Raw genomic sequence first — 19,375 nt, forward strand, 5'->3', positions numbered from 1 at the left:
AAGAGCAGTTTAGGCTGGCCCAGGCCCAGGCTGTGATGTATGACTCAGTAGGCCAATATTGTAAATTAGCTGACTTTTATCCCTTTGCTGCACAGATCTTCCTTCCCATTAGGATTTTTTGCAAAGTGGAGTTGGAATTACCATCGCTCCAAGCTGCTCGGTGATAGCAGATAAAATCTTGGTTTGGTGAAATTGAGATTGCCCCAGAAACATCATGATCTATTTGCAGGGAGAGGTTTTAGGTTTGTCTGGGAGAATCAGCTCCAAGGAGCCAAACTCCAGAGGGTTCACTGCTCCAGGACCAGGAATGGGGAATTCTGGTGGCCTGGGAGAACAAAGAAACTGTGGCCCATCTGTGGCAGTGTCCAAGGCCAGGTTGGACAAGATTTGGAGCAACCTGGGACAGTGGAAGGTCAAATGAATGACTTTTTAATGTCCCTTCCCACCCAGACCATTCCATGATTCTGGATGTACCATATCAGAGAATCCTTACGGAAGAACACGAGGAGAAGCTTCTAAATGCAAAACTGCCATAATTCACATAAGCAAACCAGATAAGGAGGAATTTATCCAGGCTATTAAGTTCCAGGAAGGCTGTAAATTCCAGGGGTAGTGAGTTTCTAATGAATCTTTCTTAATGTGCCTTAGATAGAGCTTCATATCTGATCCAAAACATTAATATGACTTTATGGGCCAAAGCTGACACCTGATTAAGAGGCGTCTTTTAAATCAGTGTGATAGTAAAACACCTGTCAGCTCCAGCAAAAGGGATGGGACAGGTGAATTAAACCCTTCCCCCTTCTAATGACAGCAGAAAAACTATGAAAAATCCAACTTACTCAAAATCTGTTTAATTTTTCAGCGGAAGATATGGGTAATTTGTCATTGGAGGACAGGGGGTTTATGGGGTGCACAGGTTTTTAAATGCCATGGAGTGTTTCCCTGCAAAGAGCACTGGGGTTTTTGATTGAATCTTGTCAGAAGCAGAATGAAATTATTATTTCCTTCCTCAAAGGCCTGGACCAGGGAGCTCAAGGACTTTAAAAGGAGCCTGACCGATGCAAAACGGGAGGTAATGGATGAGACGTTGCTTGGTACCACCTAAAGTAACACACATCCCTTCAAGGAGGCAGATTTTTTCACTGGGAGAGAAGATGGGAAAAGATGAAGCAGTAAAATGGCCATGAAAATGTGTGGAGAGAAAAACGACTTGTCAGGAGCACAGGCAGAGTTCCCTCTGTCCCTCCCAGTGCCACCCAGCTCTCTGAGAGTGGAGCAGGGACACAAAGAAAGCCAGGTTAGATTTGTAGGTTTGAGCAGCAAGAAGCAGCCTAAGACCTGCAGGATTTTCCCAAAGGGCCTTCAACTTTGATGTGTTTTCTCCCTTCAGATGTTGATGTGCAGAGCTCCAGAGACACAGGGCTCCTTTCAAGTCTCAGCTTCTGTTGAAGGAGTCAAACTGGGAGTGCTGGTGGAATTCCAGAGTGTCTCTGCTAGCAGACAGCAAACCAGGGAGACATTTAGCTCCCTGTGATGTTGGGAGAAGGGGAGGCAGTGATGAGGCACACAGGGGAAAGTCCTGGCACTGCTGAAGTCAGAAAAACTCTCAGTAATGATGAGGAATTTGGCACTCAAGCCCAGGGTTTATAAATGGAACTGTCTTTAAAATGACAGGCAAGAGTGCAAGGCATCCCCTGCACAGAATGATGGATCCATTGCAGCTGGAAGAGACTTCCAAAGCAACAAATCCATCCATCCCAGCACCATCACCACTCAACCCTGTCCTCAGCTGCCACATCCACACTTTTTTGAACACTCCCAGTGATGGTGGTGCTGTTCCAATCCTTTAGAACCCTTTCCATAAAGGAATTTCCTCTAATATCCAATCTAAACCTCCCCTGTCCCAACTTGAGGCTGTTCCATCAGGGAGACAGTGGGAAAATCGTCTTGAGATTTGAAAAATAACGAGGGCAAGCAGATGGAAGGAGGCAGCTGGCATCTGACATTTCCCAGGAGCTGGCACTCCAAGTGCCCCTTCCTTTGTCCCCTCTTCCCATGTGTGATAGATGGAAGTTGCCTGTGGCTCCCTTGCAGAACCCCACTCTTGCTTTGAGTTGGGAGATAAAACTTTTGTTTAATCAGGGCTCCTCCAGCCCTAAATGGCACAAAAATTTGAAATGTTTTCAGTAAGTCGATTCTGCATCCTGCCAATTTTTTTTTTTTCTTTGAGAAATGAGCCAAATATTCCAATATTTTTCCTGTTATTTTAACAGGATGTCTATGGTGGGGCAGGTGGGGTGAGCTGAGGCTGAGTAGCAAACAACATGGCCAGGTTATGGACTGACTGCACATTTTTCTTGGGTGTGAAAACAAACAATCAAGCCATAAAATACGGATTTAATTCCTAATGTAACTGTTATTGTCAGAACCTAGCACAGAAAATTAGGGTGTAATATATCACAGGTGATAATTATGGGAGTATTATGCAAAAACTGTCATAGTCATGAGAATTATGGGCCTTTTTCAATTAAATATATATAGTGACAAAAGATTTTGTCAAAATGCGATGCTCCCAACATTTTTTAAAAGTTCTATAATAACCAGTATTGCCTCAACACTTTCTAGGAATATATTTGGGTAGCAGTGAATTTATTACTCATCGAACAGATACACATGTTCTAACCCCAAAATAATTCAGGATGGATCCCTAAGTGCCAAAATATGACATTTTCTCCTGCTATCACCCCGAGTACAGCAACCAAACCTCGGATTTACAGGACACCATGTTCCATACAAACCCCCAAATATTCCCTAAAGATTCCAGACCAGGAGTTCACATTGCAGAGAAGGAAAATTGCTCCTAATGGATGGGTTGTGGAGAGCATTCAGTGGAGCTGCACTGATTTAAGCTTTCTACTGGACATGAGCTCAGATTTATGAACAATTCATTGTGGGGATGCGTGGAAAGGTGCTCCAGGAGAGGGGCTATAAATACACAATGTGGCACCTGTATTAATAATGGAATATTTTGCTGAAAAGTAAACAAACATGTGAGCAACAGTGCTGAAATTCCTACCTGGGCCTGACTTTTTTTGGCTTTTTTAATATTTCCCAAAGACTTTGTGCTGTTGTGGGAGATGCAGACAAGTGAAATAAGAGGTGAAAATCACCTTTTCATTAGTGTGGGTGATTTGTTTCATGTCATGAACTTGGGCATGTCCTTCAGATGGAGAACTCTGGTGGAACAGACATCTAATCATGGAGACAAATATCCCTGATGAAGTTGGAGGGGTGTGCCTTTCTGATGGATACCAATCCTGGCGTGCCCCCTTCTCAATGAAATTTCATTCGTTTTTTGGTGTTACTAGGCAGGATGAATAAATAATAATGAACCTTTTCCAATCGAGTGCACGAGCATTTTGTTCACTGTAATTCCAGTTCTGAGGGAGCCCCAGCTCCAATGACAGATTCTGTTTGCTGCATTGTACTCCTGTAATATTCATTTGGCACTGTTGCCAATCTGACTGAAGGCTTAATTCAATAATTTATGCTACAGGAGAAGATAACAGCTATATCATTTAATATCCTGCCACTTAAAGAAAGCCAGCACTTTGTTTCTCTCTAACTTTTCTCTGTTTAAAATGTAACAGTGCTTTGCTCTCTTAGAGGATGGGGAGTAATTAAGCTCAGATGATTTTTGTCATTGGAATTCTGTGTGATGACTCCCAAAATTCCATTGATTGATAGATGCCCTGTCAATGCCTTCTTAATGTGAGAGTGAAACGTTGACTTGAATGAGCCTGTAACAACATGAGAAACTGCAGCTCTGCTTACACAGAAAATGAGGGGGGAAAAAAGGAATTTGGGGAAATTTCAGACACATTTGAGTCTTTGCAACTCTTCTTTCCCACCCGGGGACTCTGGAGACAGAGGGGACAAAGGAGAATTGCTGCACTCAAAGGTCCAGCCACACTGGAATGGAGAGAAATCATGGAAGAGGCCTGTTTGCAAATAATCTGAATTTACTAAAGCAAGCAGCGATTCATCTTTGTTTCCAGAGGCCACACTTGGTAATTCCCACTTATGCTCAACAGGAAAATTGTTGTAATGTGAAGTTGTATTTTGGTTCTGCAGCATTGAGAGTCTCAGAAATCCAGACAGAATCTCCATTCTGCAATGCACTATAATGCAGGTGGGCGTTTAAGCTCTTGTACAAGTTATTTAAATTTGGTTTATTTATTTTGAATTGCTGGAACAAAATGGCTCCTTCCCAGATGCTTGTTTTTCTCACTAGGGCTGAAGGAAGAGGCATGAATTAAACCAGTCAGGAATGAGCTGTAAGCCCCTGACATCAGTGATGATTTTATATGTAGATAACAAGGTTTGTATCCTGGGATAACACTTAGAAATAATTGAGATCATGAAGATAACAGAAAAACACATGGAGACCATTTATTTTTGAAGCCCAAATTACTGCCATGGCAAAAATTCCTCAGGACACAGAAAGATCTGATATAGAAATTTCAGGCTGCCACCTACTTCTTGCTTTCAGATGATTGATAACTCAAGAAGAAAATCTGGGATATAAATCATCTCAAGCAATGATCCAGGCAAGATTAAAAAACTCTTTATTTTCTTACATATAATTGGAGAGGAATGCAAGGGATATTTAAAGAATTTTAAACCTAAGGCAGGTCCTGATTTAAATTAGATGATTCAGGCAGGACATTATCAAAACATTTATTGTATTGACTGACTGATTCGCATGCATTTGTCATCACAGTGCTGGCATCCATTTGAAGGATCAAAACTAAATTTGGAACTTAAACTTTTAGGAAAAAAACTAGTCTGTCTTAGCCAAAAATCAGGTTGCAAAATTGACAATTGGCCAGTGAAGATCTACCTGAGATAGATCAGACCTTGTGAGGCTTTTTTGTGGCTGTCTGGGTAAGATGAATTTTCCTGGTCAGCAGCATTTGCAGATGTGCCTCATCTTGAGAATATTTATGTTTAATTCTTATTTTGGCATCCAGGCAAAAAAAAAACCCCAAAAAACAAAAAAAACCAAACCAAACCAAAACCACAAAACAAAAACAAAAAAACCCAAACAACAAAAAACCCCAAAAAACATCTGCAACTACCATGAGAAGCAGAAGGGAAACAGAGATTTAAACAGCAAATGTGGTTGGGATTTCACTGGACATGGTTTTGTCCTTTGACTCCTCCTGCATTCCAGAAATCTGCTGGAAACAGGGAGATGCAATCAGTCCCCAGAAAAAGGCAGGATCATCCTCTGTTGTGGAAAATATCAGGCAAGGAAAATATAATTAGCATTGAATATTCTGTTATTGTGTCTAGCCCGCTGAAAGCTCCCAGGCACTTTCAAAATAAATAGAATAAACAGAGATGAATGAAACTGAACTCTGCTAAATATCATCAATGAGGATCTGCTTTATTACTGGCAATTAAGAAGGGAAAGTCAAAGCACAAGCTCTCATTATCACTCATTGATTAAAACCCAGTTAGAACACTGCAATCCCAACCAGCCCACTGCTCTGCTCGTTCCGCATTTCAGCACAGAAAACAGCACAATATTTCAGAAATAATTAGGAACACAGAGTTAGTGATCAGCCCTAATGTTCCCCAATAAAATTGCCAAAGCAAATGATTATGGATCAGCCAAAAGACACTATTTGAAGCCATCATCTTTTGCGGCTGTTTAATACCTTCATGATGATTTTTTTTTTTTTCCTGAGCAAACGCAAATGAAGTTAAAATCCTTCCAGTAATGGCACCCTGGAATTTAGCAGAAGTCACAAGCATAGCTTTGCAAATGCTCTTTTTTTGGGAAATGACTGCCAGCCATTGAGTACTCAGGCAATTTTTGTCTCTACTCTCTATTTTAGAGGAGCTAATATCAACATTTCTGATGTAGAGCAAGCTGGGAATGTCTCACTGTCAAAATCACTGTGCTTTTCCATTCAAGGAAAAATGACCTTTATCTGATGTGTTCAACAAAAAAAAAAAAAATTTAAAAAAAAGAAATGACAGCATAAACAACAAAACAAAGCCCAGCTGAAAGGAGGGGGGAAGTGCAGGCTGATAGGGCTGCACTGAAATTCTGCCTTGGAGCAGAGCTGGAAAGGGAAGGGTCAGCAGGAAGGGCTGTGAGCCAGGGGCACGTGAGGTGGAAATGTTGCTGGCCGTGTCAGCAGGGTGAAAATCCAGGGAAAATTGGAAATGATCCTGTTTAGACACTGCCTGTCCCCTCCTGTCTGTATTTGACACCATTCTGAAGCTGCACGGGAACAGCAGCGGCCCAAAAGTGGGGTTTGAGGCGTCCCTGTGAACCCTTCCCAAGGCTCTCCCCCAGACAGGAGCCTGCAGAGCATGGAATGCCAGGTCATGGGAGGACTTGGCACCATCTGTCCTCCTGTACCTCCTGTGCAAGTTTCCAGAGGGAAACCAGAGCCTGAAATGCTTTTCATGAGCAGATATGAAAAACTGCCTGACTCTGGCAGCTGTTGCGAGGCCAGTGCCAGTTCAGCTGCTCCATCACCCTCTCACCTGCTCCCTTTTATCTCTGCTTTAATTGTTTCTTAAAATCCAGCCATTTTAGGAAACAGGAACGATTTATTATTAAAAAATACTATTTTCATCAACTTTTACAACTTGTAATTTCCAATCAAGGCTTCACCTTCACCTATTCCATCATCAAAATTATTTTGCAAACCCTTTTTTTTTCCAGCTGGGATTTAGACTGATCCCTCTACACTTTGGGTTCTACCCTTTCCCATTATTTCACTTCAACTCCCTGGTTTTTAGGAAGCTCTAAAAAATTAACTTATGTCTTTTTCCCACCTGGGAACATTCAGAAAGGATGTGAGTGCAGGAGAAAAAGTGAGTCCAGCTTTAGGACTTCTCAGTCCATTGAGTTCTCTGTGATTTTTGTAGAATTTCGCTGCTTGGGTTGGAAACAGAAATAAAAATCAGACAATCTGCAGCAGGAATAGCCTGATGGGAGCTTTAGCACCGGGCCAATAATGAAATGCAGGGAAAACATTTCATATCTATTACTTTGGGGTAATTTTTCTCTAATCCAAAAATCACAAAACCGCTGTAATTCTGCGGAAATCTCGCATCCTCGGCTGGCATATTTCCCCAGCTCTAGTAGGAGCTGATAACAGGCTGCTGAATTACTGCTTAATAAACCACTAAATGAGTGCCATCCAAGATAACGGGGCATTAAATGACGGCTATTCAGGGGAAAAGTAGAAGTGCAGAGAGAAATGCAAGAGGACTCTTTGCATAGAGGGAAATTGGATTAGTCATCTCATCTCTGCCAGTGGTGGAATTCAAACTGCAGCAGATTGGGGGAAAAAAAAATGGAAAGGGTTTTGATGCCAGAGAAAGGAGGACACTCGATGTAGGGGCTGCTTGTCATCGCTTGAGCTGGGACAGAGTGTTAAAATTGTGGGGGTAACGTGAGTACTGAAATGTAAGAAATGTAAAGACAAAATGAAATTAAATGCAAGGTTGGAATCCAAAAAGGGGAAATAATATATGGATGAGATTATAAAACAAAATAAATCAAGAGGTGTTAATAAATATAACAATATTATACATATATATATATAACACATATATAATATATAAAATATATATTATATATAATATATATTACATATATATTACATGTTATATATTACTATATTATACATTATATATGATACATTATATGTTATATTTTATATGTTATTTATTATATATTATACATTACATATTATATATTACATATTATATGTTATATATTATATATAATATATAATATATAATATATTATACATTATATATTTTATATTTTATATTTTATGTTATATATTATACATTATATATTATATATTATATATTATATGTAGTGTATAATGTATATTATATATTTTATATTATGTTATGTTATATTATATTATATTATATTTAGTATATTATATATACTATATTGATCTATTATGGATATTATTTATTTATAATAATATAAATAAATCAATAAATGTAGAGGTGTTGGAGAATTTCAAGATGTGAAGACAAAAGGGCAAGTGTTGATTTCAGGCTGGATCGTAGAAGCATTGAACTACACAATGGTTTGGGTTGGAGACACCTTAAATCCCATCCTGTTCCGCCTCTGCCATGGCAGGGACACCTTCCACTGTCCCAGGCTGCTCCAAGCCCCGTCCAGCCTGGTCTGGGACACCTCCAGGGATGGGCAGCCAGCGCTTCCCTTTTCCCCCGATTTCTGTGGGATTCAGAGCAGAAGTGCCTGCCCTTCCCTAAGGATCCAACCCCGATCACACCCCAGAGGTGTGCGAGGAGCTGCCCTGTCCCTGCCATCCCTCCCAGCCTGGTGCCATCCATCTCCAGCAGAGCCTGTCCCACAAGGCTGCTGAGAACACATTTGCTTGACTTGTGGCGCCTGGGAAGTTGTGTCCTCCTGACGGATGGCTGCGTGCCCGCGCCGCAGCATCACCAGCAGAGTTATGACAAATCTGCTCAAGGCCATATTTCTGGGCAGTGACATAATCAGTGATGGATTCGGCTCTAATTTCAGGAGATTTAGGCTGCAGAGTTTCAAAGCAAAGAGAGGAGGGTGTTCCATGTTCCCTCTCCTCAATAATTGCATCCAGCTGAATTTACAGCACGTCCTAGTTCACCACATTCATTTTCTGTGTGTTTGTGTTTTCACATCCCTAATATCTTGAAAACTATGCAGACATCTGGGTAAAATGTCAGTGCAATACAATAAATGTTTGTTTGATTATTTTGACTTGCAGTGGACGTCCACCTTTGGGCTGACAACAATTCTCTTGTCTCAATTTCTCCTCTAAGTTAGTTGTGTATATGCACAAGCATTTTACGCACACATCAAACTGGGACAGAAATCTTCACTCAGGTTTGGTTTCCTTAAAGTTTGCATGAATTTCTGTTGGTCGTGTGGTTCAGATTTTTATCCAAAACTTTTAACCCGAGTTATTTCAAGGCACAAAATATGAATCAGTCTGGATTCTGTTCACAGGATTTTGTTCTTTTCCATACACAATCTAGGTGCTCACCTTTCAGGTCACTCTTAATCTGTAAATTTATTTTTTTTTTAAATTAAGAACTTGGGCATTTCTCTGGGAAGGAGAGTTTAATAATACAGAGATATTTCTGCTCTCTAAATCTCACTGTGCACTCTTAGTTTTATGTGATTATTCTTAGATTCTCTGAAGAAAAGACATTGTTGTTCCCTGCTAGTGAGCAGGGAAAGTCAGTGGCATCACTGGCAATAAAACCATTTTAATTTGCAATCAGACTGGTGGGATATTAATGAGGTTTACCTTTCTTTAAGGCAAATTTGTGGAGTACATGTGCAGCACCATTTTAATTGCAACACCACACATAATTTCGTGTATCGCCAACTTATCTCCTGGAGAGGCTGGGGGTTAATTGAGTGAATAAAATAAATGTAGACTAATTAGCAGATGACAAGTTATAGCTGATAAGGTCACTTGTCAGGCAAATATGAATTCAATATCTATTGCATAAATTGTTACATTTTCTCTGGCCTAGAGCAAACTATTTGTGTTTTGCAAACTCACAAATGTACAAGGAAGACGCAGAGAAAAGTCTTTTATTTCTGCCATATTCAGTGTAAATCAGAATAAATCTAAATAGAAACAGAAGTTGGAGGTATCATATTATATTCTGATTTAAGTTGCATTTTACCATCAGTGATTTTAGTAGCTTTAAACTAATATGACTGAAATATGAATCTGATTAATGCTCAATAAGTTACTAGAGATTAACCCCTACAGTTTTGTTGACATTGTATTGATACTAATTTTTTATAGGCTGTAGGAAAAGTAATAAATCATCAAAAACTATTTGGCATAAGTGTATGAAGTGAGACAATGTTAGAGGATGAAGAAATTGCATTCCATAAATCACAGGGGGGCTGGGGGGAAAGCCTTTCTGAGCACGTGAGCCAAAGTTTGGATAGATTTTTCTCTAAAGCACTCTGAATTTTCCACGGTGAGCTCAGGGCACTGAGATGGAGACTCTCCCAAGGTTTTGGAGCGGCAGCCTGGGCACCTGCTGGGCAGTGAAACGAAACAAACCCAGCCTGGCCAAGGGCACCCAGCAGTGCCACAGAGGAGAAGCCAGTGGACAATGCGCTCTGATTTTCTAACAGGCTGCCCTTTCCCCAGACAGTTCTCCCAAAGGATAACGAGCTTTGCATCTGCTTTTAAGGAAAGCTGGTGGTAAACAACCCACCCAGACTGGAGATCAGTGCACAGAAATAACCTCCCATGGAAATGACCTTCCAGTGCCTTTGCAATGGAGCTGGAGCGGTGCCGGAACCCCTGCTGGCCCCAGAGCTTTCCTCCCTGGGATGCAGGGATGCTGCTGGAGATGGGAGTGCTGAGGCCCTGGCACAGAGTGCCCAGAGCAGCTGTGGTGCCCCTGGATCCCTGGCAGTGCCCAAGGCCAGGCTGGACAGGGCTGGGAGCAGCCTGGGACAGTGGGAGGGGTCCCTGCCATGGCAGGGAGTGGCTCTGGATGAGCTTTTAGACCCCTCCCAACCCAAACCTTTCCATCACTCTGTGATTCCATGACAAAAGAAAGGTGAAGCTGCTGCCTGCGTGCACAGGTTTGTTTGCAGAACAGAATCACAGAATCACAGAACAATGGGGTTGGACGAGACCTCCAAGATCATCGAGTCCAACCCGTGCCCTAACACCTCAACTAGACCATAGCACCACGTGCCATGTCCAGTCTGTTTTTAAACACATCCACAGATGGTGATTCTACCACCTCCCTGGGAAGACAATTCCACTACTTTATTATTCTTTTGGTGATTTTTTTTTCCCCAATATCCAACCTATACCTTCCCTGAGGTACCTTGAGGCTGTGTCCTCTGCTCCAGCACAAATAGCTGCAGCTTTCCCACACCTTTTTTACACTCCCCTAAAATGGCTGCAGAAAGAACTGCGCAGAAATAAACGCTTTTTCCTCTGCTTTTCCTCAAACTGCTGCAATATTCAGGATATGCCAGAGGTTCTGTCGCTGAGAGAGAGTCCTGCTAATGCCAGGCACACACCAGGAAGCCCCCTGGCCATCAGTGTGAGTTTTCACTCATGACTCAAGCACGACCTCTGTGTGTCTCCTGTTTGTTTGGCACCAGAGTGAGCAAAGTTCCCAGGCAAATAACAAAGTGCTGCTGCTGCTTCAGAGGAAATATTACCCCAGCAAGCAGTGTGACAGATCTGATCTCACAGCTGTTTTGTGCAGAGAAGACAATTTAAAGCTACAGCGATTTCCTTGCTGATACCTTGAAGAGTTGGAATTTTTCAGTCACCTTTCACTTTTCCCTCAGAGCCCTCCTCCTTCTGTTGTGTTTGGGAGCATTGAGGACAATTATTCTGTTTCTAAGGAGCTCCGGGGCTGCAGTGAAAGGTGCATTTGTCATTACAAATATCTTTGTCCACGAGAACTTTTCATTCCCACCAAGAGCAGCTCCCACCACGGCAAAGCTCGAAGGAGTTTGATTAAAAGACCTGATTTCTGAGTCGAAATGAGTGAGTTACAGGTAATTAGAGCAGGCTGAAAAGCAGGACGATGATGTTTGGAGTGAAACAATGTCACACACAGCGCCTTAATTAGCAGCAAAAGTGATTTAGCAAAGTAATATTCTAATTCCAATCCAATTGCTACAAATTATTAATAACAATAAGCATGGAATAACCAAGATTCACTAACAATGAGATGCAATATCTGTCACAGGAAAACATAGGGCTCCTTTCATAATGAGATTGTAATTAGAATAGAACAATAAAGCAGATATTAATATTGAACACAGGACAAAAAACTGGTTATGCTATAACCAGAAGGGGGAAAAGTGCTATTGCTAAAATTCTACAACGGTCCAAAAATGAAATCTATCAAAATACAGTTTATAAATTTTCCTTTTGCTGCAAACCATGAGGGAATTTGGGCAGTGTCTGACCCACAGGACAAGGATTGGCAGCTCTGGGTGGACTTGGCACACAAGGGGAAGCAGAGACCCAGGGAAAAGGGGGTGCAGGTCCCCCCTGAGCTTCAGCTCCAAATTTGCCCTCCTGTTCCCCTCTCACCTCCTGCAAGAGAAGCCTTGGAGAGCTTTATCTGCCTTTGGATGTTAATGGTGATAACTGTGCCAGCAACCACAGCAATTACTGAGATAAATCCTCACGTGGTGCATGTGGGGCTGTTCCTGCAGCTCCTGGAGCTCGGTAATTCCATGACAATTAAACACTGCTTTTAATTTTTAATTATTTTTTAAGAGTTTAATCCTGAATATGAATGGAGTAATAGAGAAAAGGGGCGTTCTGGAGGGCGAAAAACAAACCTAAGGTGAATAAAAATAATCCGTTCACATTATTACTGGCTGGCTCAGGACTATAATCCAGCCTCCTGGGAAATGTGTGGTTGGCCTGTGATTCCCTTTGTTTTGGGAGCTAAAACTGGGAAAACTGTGGGGTCTGAATATCACAAGAGCAGTGGAAGGAGAGCTTTCCACATGGCCCAGCTGTGGCACTCCAGAGAGCAGCTCAGAGCTACCTCAGCCATTTCCATCCATCCCCATTTCCCTCCCGCTTTCCCAGGGCTTCCCATCCACACTCCACAAGCAATGTTTTGTGGCAGTCACCAGATTTCCTCTTGCAGACAGGGATGAAAGAACGCCTCCCCACCCCAAGAGGTTTATTTTTCTCATGTAGGCACCATAACCACAGCCTAAATCATCCTGAGGGCTTGGAAATCACTCTGGGAGCTCCAGCTCTGTGACAACCACACTTTCTGTCCCAGGAAAGTACCAACCATAATAATAATACATTAAAAATATGTTGGGTTTTTTTTTTTTTAAGACATTTAAAAAGCTTTTTGTGAGGAGAAAACGCTGATTTTTGAAACCCCCAGCTGGAGTGGGATTGTGGCAGCAAGATTTCCCTAGGAATGTCAAGCAGGTGTGAGCGCAGTGAATTCCAAGAAGTTTTCAATGTTAATTCCTGCTCAACAAAAAAACACACACATAAACAGCGATCAATAGGCGCTAAATGAAAAAGAAGTAGCAAATCAATAACCCCAGACGTTTTATTTTCCAGCTTCTGCAAACAATGGGAGGGATGATCAGCCTGTGATTACGTGGAAGTCACAGATATTGTTGCAGCACTTAAAAGTTTGTGGGCAAGATCTTCACCCATGTCAGGTTTTCATGTCAAAATAAAGTTTTTGGTGGTTTTTTTTTTTTGGTTGGTTGGTTGGTTTGATTTTTTGGGGTGTTTTTTAAGGTTTTTGGGGTGGGTATTTTTTTGGTTTTTATTTGTTTGTTTTGGTGTTTGATTTTTTGTGAGGTTTTTGTTTGTTTGTTTGTTTGTTTGGGGTTTTTGTTGTTTTTTTTTACATTCCAAGGTATGATTTCTGGGAAAAAAAAAAAAAAAAAAAAAATCTCATTTCTGCTAGTGGAAAATGCGACTTCAGCTGGGCTTCTCTCTATTTCATGCAGGACACAGATGATCCTTGAGGTCCCTTCCAACCCAAACCCTTCAGTGATTCCATGATTTTATGGCCATCATTCTCTCCATAATAAAATCGAAGGTTTCAAGTGTCCATCCTTCAATTAAGCCATTGGTTGTGGAGATAAAAAGGGCTCTCAAACTCCAAAAAATCCATGCTGGTAACTCTGAAATGGGGAATCTCAAAATTCAGCTTCCCTGGGCAACCTGTGCAAGGGCTTCAACCATTTTAGGGAATAATTTATCTCTAAAATCTGATCTAAACCTACTCTTTGTTTAAGCAATCCCTTTTTTTAAGCAATTACTTAAAACCAGCAATTTTCCTTGAAAATGTTGTGCTTCAATAAACTGTTTCAGTAATCTATCATTGTGCCTTCTTAAGTTTAATTTCTTTATACTTAAATTTGCCACTGTTGACAATAGAAAATGCTCAAAATATTTGAAGTGCTTAATCACCTGCTAATTTCAACTTCTTGGCAGTGATAATAAAGTAAAATTGAATTGTCTTTGAAGCTGTTGCAACAAAAAAAGTGAAAAAAACCCCAAAAATAATGGTTTCTAAAGCACCAGGATGTTATTTTAAAAAGTTAATGAGCCTTTTGTGCTAGGAGATAAAAATGGTTTGATATGAAACGGGGAGAAATCATGTAAAATTTAAATAAAAGGGGAAAAAATAATGCAAAGCAACTAATTGAAAAGATTGGGAAGCAATAATTATTTAAACCAGCATAAAAATAGACAAGGCCTTTCAGACTAAAGGATTTAGACTCTAGAGCCATATGGAAAACATAAAACTCTGGTGAATTCACACCCATGAATTGCAGCATCTCCACCTCACTCCAGGACCTGTAAATCACATTTCCCTGACAGGGAAATCGATGCAGGCTCCAGTCTCAAAGAGCACCCTCAAAGCAGCACCTGGGCTCTCAGCTCTTCTCCGCCGTGTCCCTGCACTCAGGGCAGCCCCACAAAGGGGTTTTTCTGGGAGGTGAAGCACCACGAGGGAGATTCTTCTGGAGGGTGAGTCTGGCCCGTTGTGAGAGATGAGTGATGCGATGGTTGACTCTCACCATTAACAGACAAATATCATGTCTGTAGGTTAAATTTTATGGATTTTTAGTCATGTTTAACCCCCTCAGTGGGTATCAAGGGACAGCTGGGAGGGCTGGCTGGTCACTAGGGAACACCTGACCTCCAGTCAGGATTTGAGGGAGAGATCTCCACCACTGGACAGTGGAGAAGGGGTTGATGGACAGAACTTTGGGAGGGGTTAAAGGGTTAAAAAGGGAAAACCTCCATTGTGAGAGGGCTGAGCACATGGCAGGGAAAATCCTTTGCTCCCAGCATCGTACCCTTTTTTCTTTATTCAGTCTTCTGTTGCATTTTTGATAAGGTTTAATAAACCTTCCTAAACTATGACACGTGAGTAGCAATTTCTCCCACCGTGGTCGGGAATGTTGAACAAAATCCCTGGCTCCAGCTTGGGGGTGGAGAGGAGTCCTTGGGAAATGTGAGTGGCACTGGTGTCCACCCAGGGCAAAGCTCTGAGGTGGGTTTAGGTCAGTCTGGTGGAAAGCCTCAGACCCCCTCGCATTCCCTGGATGTAATAGTGCATCTTCAGGGCACGAGGCTCCCTTTTTTTTGGCTTTGTAGCACCAGCTTGTTCACTGATGTTGGGGAATGAGCCGAACCTCCTGGCACCCCACAGAACGAAAATGTTCTTCAAATGTCACTGCTGTCTCTCCTGAGAGGGACATTGCAGTATCAGCCATGCCCTGCCACAGCCTTGCAAGTCCTTCACAGAAATCCAGCTTTTTATTTCCCAAAACCATGAAAACCTCCATGCTAAGGGACACCCAATTATTATCATTGTCTGACCCATCAGCAGATCCCCAGATGCTTCTGGTTGTCCAGGGAAGCCTCAACATTTCCAGGCTGGACTAGCTCATCTCCACATTTTGCTGTTAGAAATAGCAAAGATGTCACTTGTCTTAAAATATATGGTGTGCTGTTCCATCCCTAAAGGTGCTGTTATGCCAACAATAAATCTGCGAGACACTGCAGGCAGAGTGTGGGATGTGATGTATTCAATATTCATCCTGCTGTGACCCAGAGGAGGAGCAGGACACTTTACATCAGGAAATGTCTCTCTCTAATTTAACAGTTTCCAAATGACGGGCCAAAAGCCCAGCCCGGGAGGTTGGGGTTGCATCTTGGATTGGTTTGGAGGCAAGGAGCCAAAGGGCTGTGTAAAAATACAGCGGATGCCTCGTTTCCAAATGCAGGGCAGACTGCCTTGGAATATTTCTGTTGTCCACAGCCCGATAGGATTCACTGCCGTTCTGCTTTTTCCTTGTCTTTAATCCCGGAAATCCCCTTTGCTTCCATGGTGGGGTCAAGACCATCAGCAGAACAAAGGGCAGCGACAAAGGACAGTGACAAAGGCCACCTCTCCAAGCACACAAAGGGCTTTGTTTGAAGGAAGAAGCCACCAGGAATCAGGTCAAAGAGGTGCCATTTTCCTTCAGGAACAGGAGGGACACAGAAAACTGGGATCAGCTGCCCAGGAGGAAGACAGACTCTGGAAATTATCAGGAGGTAATTCCTTATTGACACAGGAGAGAATGGAGGGACCAGAGAGAGAAGAGAGGTGAGGAAATTTCCTCCAAGCTGATGGAGAACCTGAGCTGGCACACCCAAAGGGCTTGAGGTGCATCTGATGGATGCTTAGGACAGATATATGATTTCAGAAACGAAAATAAAATTCTGCCTCATGAAGATACTCTTGGCAACCTGCCTTGCACAACAACTCCAGAGGAAGCAGCACAATCCAGGAGCAGCCATGGGAGGAAAACCTGGGAGAGTTTTGGCGTGGAGAGACAATTATTTTATTTTATTGAGCACTTTGGACAGGTCTGTTCATTTCAACTTCCCAAAATCCTGTCTACATCTTTAATCCAGAAAGTGAAGGCTCTTTCCTAACATATTCATATCAAATAATGTTTAAATTTCAATGATATCAGGAGATGGTTGTTGTACATCCCTATAGCAAGTACACAGAATTTAAAGTAATGATCTCTGAGTTTATCTTCATCACCCTTCTTGCCTCTGGTGCTCTGCTTAGATCAGATTATCTCATTTAAATAGCAATGGGTTATGAAAGAAAAAAAATCTAATCTGTTCCCTCGCTGTGTCACTGTGCATGCATTACCTTATTTTATTTTGTCCCCTAAGGCAGTGCAAGAAAACCCTAAAGACCCTCGTTGAGACACATAAAAAAGCTTTGCTGGAAAATAAGAGTTGGAGGGAACATTATTCTTTCCACGATTTTTTGCCTATAAAGAGAATAGAGAGGGCAGTTTGATTTTTGAGTAATTGAATTGCCATTTTGGGGGGCTGATAATATCCAGTTCTTCTGCACAGCGCATTTAATCCTGGGATTTAAAATTAATTTATAGGTCAAAATCATTTTCATTCTACATGTCAGGTAGAATTGAGGTGGAAACAAGGAGGAAATGAGTGACCAATGCCATCCAACACCCTGAATTACCCTTCCATCCCCAGCCCACAAGACTGCTCTGCTCAGCATCAGGGCTGCTTCCTCACCTTCCCACTCATTTCTATTATTCCCAAATTGATGTGAACCTTCCATGTGATAAATCAGAGAAGTTTTGCCATAAGTGCAGTTTGACTGTTACCATCAGGCGTATTTCAGAACGCCATGGAGTGAAAATCAGCAGAGCTCTGCTGAAATCAATGGAGTTAATTTATACCCAGGAATAAATTAACTTATCCCAGTGAAGTCAGTGGGAGCTTTTGCTGTTCCTTTAATTGAGAGCAGGAGCAGGACAAAAGTGCCGTTGTGAGCTACTCTTGGTGCCTGGGAATATGGAACATTTACATTTTTAGCTATTTTTAAGTCTTTAAAAGCTGAACATGTTCATCTAAAAGTGAGCTCCCAGTACCTTTTAACTCAGGTTTAAAGCCTGGGACTGGGCTTGTTAAGAGGATCCTCTGGCAAGAATGATGAAGATGACAAAACGTTTCAAAAATGAAAGCCTGGGGGGGAAAAATAATTTTAAAAAAACTAAAAAAAACCAAAAAAAAAGCCCCAAAAAAGGTAAGGAAAAGGGTTTTTTTGGAGATACAAATCATGGGTGTGAGATTATGTTGTCCCTCACCCAGCTGTCCTGCTCTTCCTGCCATTCAGATTCCAGGACCACCATCTATGTCCCAATATTTCCCAAGAAATCAAGGATTTGCAGGGAATCCTGTGCTCTGAAAGAATGGTACAAGGGCTTTACTCAGAGTAGTAAAGAAGGGAAGGATCTGTGAGAGGTGCCCAAGAGGGCTGAGTGGGGCAATGAGGAATTAAAGGGAAATTTGGGTCCTAAACACGTGGTTGTTGAGATAAGTTCAGCAGAGCTGGGCTTAAACGAGAGACTGCTCACTTGGAATATTTTGTATATCACTATATTTTATATACTCCAAGATTTTTAGTCCTTAACGTGCCGGTTGTTTGTTACTGAAATAGCAACTTTATATTGATTTAACAGAAAGTCTGATCCTGAGATTTGTTGGGTTTTTTGGGGGTTTTTTTTTGTTGTTTTTTTTTTTATCCTGAGGTTTACATTTCACATTTAGATAAAACAGCATCGAGGTTCATTTAAATTGTATTTTAAAACGGTACTGAAGTTGCCCTCTGCTCTGTTTCTTCACTTCAAACAGCTGCTGACTCATGCACTACATAATTAATTTAAGTACCATTTGAGGTTACTTTAATACAATTTCCTTGTAAGTACATGAGTAATATCCTGGCTATTTAGAGTTCAATGCATTAATTGGAGACAAAAGTCAGTTGTCATGGTTCCTATCACAGCCAAGTGTGAAGGGTCAGTCCATCCCCAAATTCATTAGACCCTCAAAGAGCTCAGTTCCCACTCAGTGCCTGTTTGGAGATGAGGCTGTAATGAGCCACATGAGTTAATCCCATTTTTATGGCTCTATGAAGCAGGATTGTCAAGTTATATGCTTTTAATTAGAAGAAAGGTTCAGAGCAGGAATGAACTCAGAATACCAAACCCTCGCTGTGAGCAATGCCCAGCCAGGCAGAAAAGAACATTTTACCTCACAACATGTTACAAACTGTTGATATTTTAAATAAACACAAGGGATATTCAGGAAGGAGAATGGGGGGAGGCACTTCTGCTTCCTCCAAGCACATTTTGTCCTCTGATCCCAGCCTGAGGAGGGTCAGGGTGCCCAGGGTGGGAGGAGAGTCCATCACCACTCCAGCAGGAGGCAAAGAAGGAATGGTTGCATTTGCTTTGGGCTTTAAGCAAGATTCTCCTTCCTTTTTGTGCATTGATATTGACAGTCCTTATGATTCTCGCCCATTGTTGGACTTCATCAATAAATACTTTAATTTGCCTTTCAGTTAGCTGTGATTTAAAGACACTTCACTTGCATGGAAGCACTTGGAAGGTCAAAACCATTAATTCAGTGCTCCCAAACTGGTCTGGTTTCCAATCCAGCTTCATTTGCTGGTATTGTGGCCAAGAAATGTTTTCATGATGTTGTCACCCAAGTAACAATTGTTTTTCTTTCTCACTGTTGCAGCTTAGACCATTTTTTCAAAGCTATTGCCTGGATTCCAGCTTTCTTATGCTCTTGAAAAGTGTTTTTCTGGTTCAAAGGCAGCACCTGGAGTTGTTTAAAATTAAAGCGTGTCCTAATGAAAAGCTCCTTAGTCACTTGTTCATACAAAAAAAAGGGCTGTTAATTTT

At 41.6% G+C, this 19,375-nt stretch overlaps 1 protein-coding gene across 5 annotated transcripts in view; it reads right to left on the minus strand.

Annotated features, from left to right (window-relative positions):
- Window positions 1-19,375, minus strand: part of LOC119706080 (contactin-6-like) — a 125,833-nt gene that overhangs the window by 83,655 nt on the left and 22,803 nt on the right. The gene's annotated exons all lie outside the window — the stretch shown is intronic.

This window comes from Motacilla alba, chromosome 12, assembly GCF_015832195.1.
Source record: "Motacilla alba alba isolate MOTALB_02 chromosome 12, Motacilla_alba_V1.0_pri, whole genome shotgun sequence".
In the NCBI taxonomy this organism is placed as follows: Eukaryota; Metazoa; Chordata; class Aves; order Passeriformes; family Motacillidae; genus Motacilla; species Motacilla alba.